This window comes from Zootoca vivipara, chromosome 8, assembly GCF_963506605.1.
Source record: "Zootoca vivipara chromosome 8, rZooViv1.1, whole genome shotgun sequence".
Classification (NCBI taxonomy): domain Eukaryota; kingdom Metazoa; phylum Chordata; class Lepidosauria; order Squamata; family Lacertidae; genus Zootoca; species Zootoca vivipara.
This window is the reverse complement of record NC_083283.1, coordinates 21806632-21819253: the sequence shown is the minus strand read 5'-3', so window position 1 is coordinate 21819253 and position 12622 is coordinate 21806632. Positions and strand designations below refer to the sequence as shown.

The 12622-nt window shown below is 43.0% G+C and overlaps 1 protein-coding gene across 5 annotated transcripts in view; it reads right to left on the bottom strand.

Annotated features, from left to right (window-relative positions):
• The window catches only part of NCALD (neurocalcin delta), a 58624-nt gene that overhangs the window by 11942 nt on the left and 34060 nt on the right, over positions 1–12622 (bottom strand). The window contains exon 1 of one of the 5 annotated variants that reach the window (XM_060277681.1): positions 8963–10037. The exons of the other annotated variants lie outside the window; for them this stretch is intronic. The gene's annotated coding sequence lies outside the window, so the exon portion shown is untranslated. Of the gene's footprint in view, positions 1–8962; positions 10038–12622 lie in introns of those variants that run through there. 5 annotated transcript variants of the gene reach the window in all.

The following is a 12622-nucleotide window of genomic DNA, read 5'->3' as shown; positions in this document are numbered from 1 at the left end:
CACAGCTAGTGCACCAGGCATTTGGAGACAGGCATAGTTTTCTGACTGAGCTCCCCAGCCAACAATCAAGAACCATATTTATTTATCACAGGGGTAGTCAATGTGGCACCTTCCCAGGTATTGTTGAATTGCAGTTCCCATCATCCCAACCCACTAGCCATGCTGGCTGTGGCTGATGGGCATTGTAGTCGACAAAATCTGGAGAGGACCAGATATTGAGTCACTGTGTGAGCAAAGTCATCTGGAAAAGGGCACAGACAGGAATCCAGCAAATCACTGTCCTAGCATCACCTCTTAAGAGTGGATTGATCCTCTGAAGCATTTTGCTCTGTGGTGACAATTGCACATCTCCTTTGGACCCCAACAGTTTGTTGGGTAGGTGTGTGTAGGATATTCCCCTTCTACTTCCCCTTCCAAAATACTTGCAGTACCCTTGTAGAATTAGACTAGGCAATGCTGTACATAATGTGGGCTTTCACTGTAGCGTTCACTGCTTTGTACTTAATTGCCTTGAGCTGCTTAATGATGCTCAACATGGCTTCCCTGTTCAAACGATGCACCTAGCGACATCAATATATTTTCCTCTCAAACAGCTTCTTCCTTTCTCTCCCAATAGCTTCTAATTCTGATGTCTCTGGGACTTGATCGTTAATGCAGACTCACTCCAACAGCGCACAGTCAATGCTCTGCATCTCATCATGTCCTGCACACCACAAACTCTCGCTCTCCGAGGTAGGAAGCTGCATTTGACAATTAACACTGCGAACCCAATCCAAAAGAATGTGTGTCAATAATTCACAACAGGCTATCGGGGTATATTTCAAGCTCTCCAGTTTCTCTCTCTTTCTCTATCTTGTCGCTGTTCATAAGCTCAGGGTATTATTACCTTTAGCAGATGCTCACTTCTGTTTTCCCGGGGGGGGGGGGGCGCTGAACCAAAACACCAAAACACAGCTAACAAACTGGAAACGATGTCTGGCAAGGCTTCCCAAGACTTAATGTTTCAGTCCATTACAAGCACTTCATTTTTTTTAAACATACTTTTTATTAATTTTACAGAATACAAAAAAACAAAAAAAACGGTACATACATAAACACCTTTTCCACCTCCTTCCTACCCACCCACATGGGTCCTCCCCTGCCACAGAAGTATCCCATGTATGTGAACAGTCAGAGATGGTCCATTTTATGCTTGGATTTCTGTCCTCCTCCCCCTCCCCTGACCCCAAAGCCCCCCCCCTGCCACCAGGGAGCTCCAGCAAACCAGGGCAGTACGCAGGAGGCCATCCATCCAACCATCTATTGTCATACCAAAAAAAGAGAAAAATAGAAATAGGAAAAAAGAAAAAAAAAGAAAGGGCAAAAAAAGAGAAAAAAACAATACAAAACAGAAATTTTTTTCTTACATTCATGATTGTAAAACCATATTTTGTGGGCTTCCCCTCCCCCCCCTTCCCCGGTTTTCATCCCTTTTTTATCATCTGCAACAGTTTCTTACTTTATAAAAATACACCTTTGTATCTTATACAACTTATAAATCAATTGTTAACATTTTCATCTAATATTCAAATCACTGAAAAATCAAACTCCCATTTTATCTTCCCGTGCCTAATTTTTTCTCCCTCTATAAGCCTCCATATTTTCACATTTTCCAAAATCCATTCACTTTTAAAACTATAACTATTCTCAATTTAACCTTACATCCCCGATTACCGGCTCCACCCCCCCAATCCAGCAAATTCCATAATCAGCAGACCAGTTATAAACCTGTTAATCCATCCATATAATCACAACATCACTTTCCCTTCACCCCACCCCCTGTTTACAGTCTTTTGCCATCCAGGCCACCATACAGGACCCCTGAATTTCTTCTCTTCTCTGCATATTTTTTCCTTCTTCCCTGTGGGCGTTCTGGAGTTCCAATAATACCAATCGTGCCCCCCTCAAAAGCAGGGCACTCCATCCAACTTTTTGTAGAGTAAAGTCATCATTTTTTTCGTGGTGTGCTTCATTTTGTGTTGAATCATCACAGTCCTCATCTTCATCCTTTCCTTCCAAATCACAGTCATCATCATTGTCATTCTCACATTCATCTTTTTCAGTGTCAAAAGCTTCATCTCCTAAAAAATCATATTCTGCCATCACCATCTGAAATTTTTGCTGTAACTCTTGCCGTCGTGTCTCCTCTTGACATAGCTCTATTCTTGTTTCCCACATTAAGGTCAAAACAGACCGCTGGAACTCAGGGGAACACTTTTTTGTTGACATAATTCAATCCTGCCAAGGTCAAAACTTGTCACGTGGGGTGGAATATGATCACAGTTTATTTTCTCGACTCCATTTTAACAAGCTGGCTGCATTCTTCAAGTCTTATTAACAATAAAGTTCGAACTCACATTTCACAAACATTTAAACCAAAAAAGAAATTCCACAAAATCCAGAAATACAAAGTGAAATAAAAGTTGACTCATAAATCCTGATCAACTCACTGGGTTGTCTGGGCTGCCGGCTCCCGAGGAAAAGAAAGATTTTTCTCAGTCTTTACCTCTTGCTGCAGGGCAGTCATAAACCACAGTCTCTCTCCCCTTCTCACCCTGCATCAAAGGGGAGATTCTCTTTGATGCCTTTGAGGGATCCTTTTGAATTGCAAATCTTCTGTTTATGGCTTCGGGTTTCTATTTACTGTCTCTTTTGTTGCCGTGGGGGGGGTGGCTTCCTCTTTTCTCCCCTCTCTCCCAGATCCAAATTGTTTTATAATCCAAATCGTGAAGTTACTTACAGTCTTTTCCAATCGTTTTATTTTCGGAAGAATCCAGCGCTCTCCGCCTTCGGCTTGAAGCTTCTCCCTGCTAGAATAACGTTGCCGCTCAAAATGGCCCCCGCGACTTCTACCCTCCTCGCTCCGGAGCTCTTATTAGAGCTAACCGAAGAGTTGGGGAGTCCGGATTGGGGCTGTGCCGAGCAAATTGCCCCCGGGACGCCCTTCCCGAGGTTCTAAGGGGCGCAGCGTCGCTCTCGCTGCCCTCCCCACTCCTAGCAGGGACGGGCCGTCTCGGAGACGAGACGAAACCCCGCCGATCGGCGCTGGCGCTGAACCCGGAAGCCCCATTACAAGCACTTCAGATCCACTCCAGAATTTCCGCTGGAGTTTAAGGGGTCTGCTTAATTTTCCAGCCTGGTGTTTTCAGAGGAGAATTTAGCTTGCTTATGGAAAAAGTGCTTTTAACAAAGGCAAAGCCTCATAATGTATTGAAAGCCTTTAATTAAAATGTTCTACTTCTAACATGGGACACGGGTGGTGCTGTGCTCTAAACCACTGAGCCTCTCGGGCTTGCAGATCCGGAGGTCGGCGGTTCGAATCCCCGCAACAGGGTGAGCTCCCGTTGCTCGGTCCCTGCTCCTGCCCACCTAGCAGTTCGAAAGCACCCTAAAAAGTGCAAGTAGATAAATAGGTACCGCTCCAGTGGGAAGGTAAATGGCATTTCCGTGCGCTGCTCTGGTTTGCCAGAAGCGGCTTAGTCATGCTGGCCACATGACCCAGGTAAACTGTCTGCGGAGCGGACAAACACTGGCTCCCTCGGCCTGGCCTGTAAAGCAAGATGAGCGCCGCAACCCCAGAGTCGTTCATGACTGGACTTAAACTGCTTTTATTACACCAGTAATGCCCATGCATGCATTCCTAGTGGCACTATGGATGAAAAACAAGCAGATTGAAAACAACACCAGAAGAAAAAAACAACATTTGGGACTCCAACTCCATGGTGGCCGGCAACACGGGAGATATCAGGCTAGCTCCAACGATAACCCTACTCGCAGTGGTCCCATAGGAATCAACAAACATGACTTAATGTAGGTCCATTAATTTCAGCGGCTCTGCTCTGAGCAAAGTTTAGGAGGATTTATGAATTGTACCCAACTATTATAAGTGTTTTGTTCCTATCAGCCTATAGTGATGGCATTATCGTCCTCGTAATTGCAATGCTTTGAGTATTAATTGTGCCAGCACAACAGCAACTTGCCTCGCTTCACATAACCCCAACCAAAAAATCCATTATCTGTAGCTTCCTGCCATATGTTGAATGGAATGTTACCGTCATCATTCCCCATCTTATTCCAATACAGGCATCCCCCCTCCCCTCCCCTCCCCCAGTTGCACATGCTATACTTGTGCATGGCCGCTTTAAAGAGGGTTGCCGCTAAATAAATAAATAGATGGGAGACTGCACACCTTCCCTTGCTTGGGGCTGCTGCCTGGAAGTTGCTCTCAGCCGCTCACTTGCTGTGATGGGAGAAATTGAAAGGGAAGCTCAGGGCCCGGCCGCCTCAAAAAATATATTCAGGGGCCCAAAACTGCCTCGGCCCCTAGCTCTGCATGAGCATTACTCCTGAACAGGGTCCCTGTTTCCCAGATTTCTGAACTGGTATAAGATTTCCTTTCCTGGTGCTTGGTAGGACAATACAATGGATGAGCTTGCCAAGTAGTAATAAAATATTGTCTGTGTTTTCCCAACATTTCCTACCCTAGACATTTAGATAGCGGCACAATATGAACCAAGCGCCAGAAGAGCAATAAATGCCACACTGTGGGTGAACTACATTTTTAAAAAGCTAAAATGTGTTCTTAAAATTAAGACTTAAAAAACAAACAAAACTCTAGCAGTAATTCACATCATGCAAAGAATCCCCCCCCCACTTATAGCTCCAATGAAATTCTAGGAAGTAAGACAGAAACATCATATAACGAAGAAAGATTCTCCAGTCGGTAAAAGTGTGCGTGTTTACCATTCCTCTGGGCAGGAACTTTATTGCTATTATGAAATTGCACATTGCTATGTGCTCATGTTGGCACACGCTGTGCATAACCTAAATGCAAACCGTCCCCCCCCCCCCCTCAGCTCCCAAGTCTTTGTCCTTAAAAAAAGAGGGGGGGGAGAGGATAGTTCAAACAGGAGCAGCTGCACACATCCATCTTTTTTTTTTTATGGATTCCAACATCAAAAGAGAAGCCTTTGTCCCTTTAGATTTACTCTGGCATGGATGTGCTACAGCTGCTCTATGCTGTCTCTTACTTCTCCTTATCATTCTTTTGTGCTCTCCGGGCAGGAGGCTGGGGAACAGCAGCAGCAGCAGCAGCGCTTTCATCTGGAGGGAGGGTGCGGCTTTAGCATCAGGACAGATCACCTGAGTACTGTGTAGCAAAGAGTTTTCAGATTTCATGGCTGCAGGTACACAGGGTGGTATTCAACGCTAGTCCTACTCAGAACAGTTAATAGACCTGAGTAACTTACATTCATTAATTTCAGTGGGTCAGCTCTGAAAGAGCTTGCTTTCAGATGAAACGCATATTGATTGGTTTTGCACAAAATCTGCACAGAGGGTAATACCATGTTTGCACTCAAGCATAGCTGCCGGCTCCTAGGGGCTGAGGCAGCTTCACTCACCCCCCCCCCATATTTTTAGGGATACAGGCCCCATCAATATTCAGTAGATGTTGCGTCATGACGCATAAGCCCCCCCCCCCAGTCCTCTGGAGAAGCTGGCGCCTCTGCCCTCAAGTGGTTGTCATCTTGCACTTTACAATGTAGTCGTCCGTCCGTCCGTCCCCGGTTACTTTTCTTTCCCCCCTGAAAATCTTTTTGCAATTGAGGATTTCTTGCTTTCTATTGCAATTCAATTTATAGAAAATATTTCTTAATCGTCTCAATCAGTTTGGTGACCTATTTATTATTATTTACCGGTATTTGATTTCTTACCTGTCCCTCACCATAAGGTCCTGGGGTAGGCTACAGCAATTTTAAAATACAATATTAAATATTGGGAGGTATTAAGCTAAGTTTTACTCAGGAGCCCACTGAAATTAATGGAGCTAACTTCTTCATGTCCACTCATTTTAGTGGGTCTGCTCTGATTAAAACTTAGGACCACCCATCATTTCAATTGCTCACCATATTATTTCATTCATGGTTATAATATCACAGTTGGATATGGCAGGATGGCAATACTCTGCAACTTAGACATCCACCAGCTCATTTCAAATCATTGTCAATCCCATTCACTCTTGCATTGCTGGTACTGATGCACCAAGCACTAACAAAAAAGGCCACCTCACAATGTAAGTTTATTGCACACTAAATTTGTTAAAGCCTAACATGCACATTGATTTCTTGCTATGGTAGACCCTACCACAGCCTTGCTGAAATGGTCTCATAAAATACTCCAGAAATGAGTGGAGGTGGGAATCAAACTACATTTCTGCAGGGAGATGAGAGGTTCCCCCAGAAGCAGTGGCATAGGTTTTCCCCCTCCCTTTTTATGTAGCTTGTCATTCTTTCTGTACAGGAAATGTATTGTCACCCTGTCCTCTATTTTGCATCATTCGAAAGGGCCAAGACCAAGCATCATTCTGGGGTATCGGAGGGGAGGTGAATAGCAACCACCCCGCAAAAATGCTGTGGAATTTTCAAAGGAATTTTCTGTATAGCGTGGCTTTCCCCACCCCACAAGCAGGTATGCAATTTTCTCAGAAGAATGTTGTCTTCTGAGCAATTTCAGCTCCTCCCTAATCTCCACATAATTTTAACAGTGTTTTCATTTTTTGTTAGATTAAAATCTAGACTCTGCAGCTAACTCTGATGGAGATTGGATCCATTTTCAAGATTTCAAAGTACAGTAAATATAACAAACAGTCTCTAAAGGACTGCCAGAGTAAAAGACACATAGCGCTGTCAACTTTTGTGGGCTAGATGAAATTTCCTTGAATGCATGAAGTGTTATAGACAGATAAACACATACCTACCACACACACACACACACACACACACACACACACCACACCACACGTCAGGGAGCTGTAAACAGGGAGACCCAAAGGCTTGAAGATAACAGCTTCATGCAACACATGCCACAATAAATCTGCTAGTTTTTTAAGGTGCCACTGTGTGCATTTGTTTCATAACAGATGAATACAGTACAGCTACCCTTCTGGCAATTCAGCAAATATGGTACTTTTTGGAGATTGAACTGGCAGTCTTGAGCATGCGAACTCAAAATTCTCCAGTGGGAATAAAGCTGATGTAGAGAAAACCTCAACATATTGTCATAATCAGAGTTCAATCTTGACAAGCTTAGCTTAATTCCCCCCAAACAGGGCCAGGGCAGATTTCATGAAAATCTGTTCTTCTCTCTCAAACATATGGGATAAAAACTTGGTTGTGGTCCTTCAGACATAATTTTGCTCTCTCATAATTTTCTCACCACGAAAATAGCAGAGAAGCAGGAATGCACACGGCTATAAAATACTCTTGTCAACCAAGAACCACCCATGTTCCCACAGCCCGTCACCATTGGGGTACATATAACCTACCCATTTTGTATCTCTTTTGACACCACTATGTTATGGTCCCTTCCAAAGAATCTTGGGAGGCTGTAGAATAAAAAAATTCCTTCAGTAGCACCTTAAAGACCAACTAAGTTTTTATTTTGGTATGAGCTTTCGTGTGCATGCACACTTCTTCAGATACCACTTCTTCAGATATTGGGAGGCTGTAGGTTGGTGAGTGTGCTGAGAATTCTCTGCTAGAGATCCCCAGTCCCCCACCACAGAACTATTATTTCCCAACATCACCAACCCAAGTGTAGATTAGCAAATTCTTCCCTGTTGCCTGAAGATCTCATGTGTTGACTGGCCCAGGTTGCACAGGAACGAATCTATGATGCCCGGGGGCTTTAACTTGCTAAGAGCAATCAAGTGCTAACAATAGAGCAAGGTGCCCTTCCGATATCACAGCTGGGATGTGGAAGCTGCTTTTCTGTGGGATCATCCAATGCACCTGCTGAAAAGTTGAAATGCAGGACCTTAAGGTTACTCAAACCATTTTTTATTGTTTGTAAATTCCAATATGAATCGGCCTGAGCTCTATCTACCTCCTGGACTCCTAACCCGTGGATCAGAATACAGCTGCGACCCTGCAGACTCTGCGCTTCTCTGAATTTTGTTATGCGATTCTCAGCTCAGAATAAATGTACCAAAATCATAGCTGCCAAGTTTTCCCTTTTCTCGCGAGGAAGCCTATTCAGCATAAGGGAAAATCCCTTTAAAAAAGGGATAACTTGGCAGCTATGACCAAAATGCATATAAAATGTATATAAGGGTTACATTACATTTAGAAATGCTTACTTTGTGAGAACAGTTATTCAAACAATAATGACAGTACTATAGTACTAATAATATTCAAATTATGTATTTAAACAGATTATATGAATAAATCAAACTTACATATGTCATCCTGCCAGCATGTGTGTGTGTGTGTGTGTGTGTGTGTGTGTGTGTGTGTGTGTGTGAGAGAGAGAGAGAGAGAGAGAGAGAGAGAGAGAGAGAGCTCAAATGATATAGCTCCACAAGACTGGCTGTATCCACAGAATGAGGAGCTGTTCATTGTTACAGGAGTTTCATGGGATAAACTTAACAAAATATTGATATACCACTTTTTCAACTGTGCAAGCTTCAAAGCATAGATAGTTTAATTACTTTTCAACCATAACTTTTAATGTTTTTAGCCATGTTTTAATTTTTGTGAGCTGCCTTGAGTCCTGGTTATGGGGGGGGGGGGGAGGTGGGATATATTCAAAATAAAAAACCCCAAATCATAAAAAACACAACAAAGCAGCAGCTAAATCAGTGCTGTGGCATTAAAACAAAGTTGGAAAAAAACCAGCTAAAAACAGAATTTAAGACTCAAGCAGCAAGAACATTGCAATGTCTAAAGGAAATCTATGTGGTCATGTGAATAAACACAAAATGCTTTTCTGTTTCCCAGAGAGCTGGGTTTTAAGATGTTAGAAAATCAGCTGTTTTTATAGAATCCGTTGCTACAGGCTGATCATTACAGGGAACAAAGTGACTGCCGAACCATAATACTATATGATGGGAACGCTGATGGGAACTCGCACAACTTTTGTGTACCTTCATCTGTTTCGCTAAAGCTCAGGAAAGGCAGGAGAGTTAAGATCACAGCAGGGGAGCTGGCAAAATCCCTCTCCTCATTCCAGCTGGCCATGACTTGTGCCATTCTTTCAAAAGAAGGCTGTGTATCAAGGCCACACTGACAGGTGCTTTAAAAAAGAAAGAAAGAAAGAAAAGTGATTCCTTTTGGCTTCTGTGATGGGAAAAACTAAGGAACATGAATGACTTTAGAAAATTAATTAAGACAACTCTTGAAGGGCTCTTCCAAATGACCAAGGATCTCACTCCCAAGGATCCAATACCAGTGGTTTGGCTAGGTAATTTTAGATTCTGGACTTAACTGTCTTACAGGGCACCTCACCCTCCACCCCTTCAGATGCTAAATGTGTGCTGCTTCAATTGCTTCGAAATGTGGTAATCTAGCCCCACTGCATTTGGGGAACTTCCTGCTCATTCTGCTGAGTTTCTGCCCCCAAATCCTGCCGACTGGGTTGCCTAGAAGCCTTTGTCTGACACAGACATACAATCAAAGGCCATCATTCGAAACTTCCTCCCCAATGGAAAAGGAAAAAATTATAACGCGCTCTAGGCTTACTGATATTCTGATCTTCATTTTTCCTTCCGGTGCTTAATGATGTCTCTGTTCTTTTGCAGGAGCTGTTGGGTATCAACTGAAGCCACAATGTAGCATGTAATCTGCACCGGACCATTAGTTCCTTGCATCAGCCAACCTGGGGAACCTTCAAGAAACTTTTAGGAGAACTGTGCAAGTTCATCTCGTAGCACACAAGCCCACAGTTTCATGATATTGGAGCCTCTCCTTACCTATTCAATGGCAAGACCAAGCCTACTTAATCATTTCATCTTTTATTTTTGCCTGGCTGCAAATCTTAATTTTCATGCGAGTTCACTGTTTCCATTGAACAAAATAATAAGAGCAGAAGGAGAAGCATAAATAGGTAGACTATTCTTTCTTTCGTTCTTTTGTTGCTTTTTCTTCTTTATTGAATGTTAGGTTCAACTTAATCAAAATAAAGAGTCTACGTGGAGTTAAATTTGCTGGTGGAATGTAAGCATAAATACTTACATTTAATGTTTAATAAATACATTTTTTTAAAAAAAATCAAATATTACAAAACAATATGGCAAGTAATCATAACAGATCAGGTTTGCTTGTAAGATTTCCATTATAGTATTGACTGGGGCAAATATGTGAACTGCAGGGATTTCCGTTTCTGACACAATTCTCTGACATCTGTGGCTAGGCCAGCGAGAGGCAAACTTGTCATGCAAGCTACACCTGCTGAAATTCCATCTTCTATACAACCATCCAAGATGCAGGAGCCCTGCTTCATACGTCTCTGACCACCTTACTTGCATCTGACAAAACATGCATATGAGTGCCCTATTAGATTTAAAGATACCTGAGGACACTCTTAGTTTTGCTACAACAGATTAATGTGTATATTGTCTTCTGCAGATCGCTAGTTATATGAGAGGAATCCTTCAGGGAATGTCCTGTGTTCTAGCCATGAGCCGACACTGGCTCTAGAGGATGTGTTTTTTATATTTAAAAAAAATGAAAAATGGGTGAATTAGAAAATCAGCCCAGAACTCCTAACAAACGCACAGCATTGCTGAAGCAAAATTATTGGTGCGTTGACAATAACAATTCATTTGCATGAGCTAAAGCAACATTTTGCACTTTGTGGATGACAATGATGGATTGTCTAGTTACTGCCCTTAAGCTCTTATTAGTGTTGGTAAAGGGTACACAACTCAGATCACTCTGAAGGCCAATTCTGTGTTTGTGCTAACACAACTGCATTAACCATGGGTGCGGGGAGGCATTTTGTTAAATTTTAATTTTTTTAAAAAATTTAACCATCTCTCATCATGAGGGCCCTCTTCTTTCTAAACCACTATAGATCTCTCTGAACCTCTCACTGTGTTATTTTTGTTGTTGTTGTTGTTGTTGTTGTTGTTGTTGTTGTTGTTGTTGTTGTTGTTGTTGTTTTGCCTCACTCTACTCTGCAGCACTGTATCATCTTCTCCCTGAACCCCAGGGACCTCACTGTCTCTTCTGTTCTCAGGTACTGCTCCCACAACTGGCATTCAACCAATGAATGGCCTCTCGACATTTAGCTAACATGGCTAGTGGCTTCTGGAAGCTTCCTCCTCTATTAAAGCTCCCTGAGGCAGCATCTTGGCCCTCTCAAAGGCATTCAGAATCTGTGAAGTAATCACTCAAGGGACAACCATAGGGATGAGCATGCTGGCTCCACCTCACCCCCACCTCATCATCTTGGTTGTCCCCCACAAGTTGGTAGGTGACCTTCTGAAGCATGGAAAAGAAGGAGCCTTCCAACCATCTAGGCTCCCTGTGAGTTCCGGAATGTTCCAGGAGCAAGAACATTGCCCTCCAACTTGCGGAAGGCAGTGAAAACAGCAAGGAGACTCTTCACAGATTCTGGATGCCAGATCTTGGCTTTTGTGACAGCAAATTTCACAAATTATCTACACACTGTGCGAAGAACATTTCTTTCTTTTTTTCTTCAGCCTCTAGTACTGTGAGAGAGGAAGTGCAAAGGTTGTGTCTATCAATTTTCTCCACGCTATAATTTTATAAATGATATGCCTGCTTGACTGCGTCAATCTGTAAAACTAAAACTTGGTATTTATTCAGCACTTGCAATAAATTGATTTTTTTTTTTTAGTGTGGCAGCTCCTACTCTCTTTTAAGATTAGGCAGGCACCTTTGCTATGTGGCTTTTGAAGCCTGCTAAAATCCCTTTTGTCACATGCTTAGACATGTAATTTTGTTGTGTATATTTTTGGGTTTTGTTTTTTTTTAATGATCTTGTCTTTTTCCAGGGACGAGAGTCTTGTTAGAATAAGGTTATAAACTCAAACAAAAAAAGCAGCTGGTGTAACTGGCTGGCTGCCTCCCACTGCATGGGCCTGTCCACAGGAATGAGCAACTTAAGAGTGCAGTGGATCTCCAACTCATTCAGCTGGTTCATGGCTCAGCTGGGCTCAGGGACCATTAAGTCCCCAACCAAAGCTCAGTTAAAGATACACTGGGTTAACTTGAGCCGAAGCTGGCTGAGTCAAGTCTGGTGTAAGTCCCCCCAAAAAGGGGTGTTCCAGGGGTGTGATGGGACGGGACCAGAGGGAAAGGTACTTAGGTTGGTTGGACCCTAAGCCAATTCACCATGTTCATTTGACCTGGCAACCCAACACAAAACACTATTTTAAAGGCTTGTTTTCCTTTTGACAGGCTTAGGCAGAGCAGCAGCTGCAGCCTGGATACGGAATGTCGTTTAGCTCTAGTGCAGGCATCCCCTCCAGATGTTTTGGCCGACAACTCCCATGATCCCTAGCTAACAGGACCAGTGGTCAGAGAAGATGGGAATTGTAGTCCAAAACATCTGGAGGGCCGAAGTTTGGGGATGCCTACTCTAGTGTAACACCAAGCTTAATTTACACTGGCTTGCTTTTAGTCCGCTCCTGGTGCAAAGGATTGCTCCCTAAACCTCTGCTGCCCATCCTCCCTTCATTTGTCTTTTTTCTAACTCATGTCGTCGTTTTGGTTTCTCTTTCCTTGCACCTCTTCCTGTCCCATGCTAGAGAGAAAGAAAGAGAGAGAGAGTAGCACAA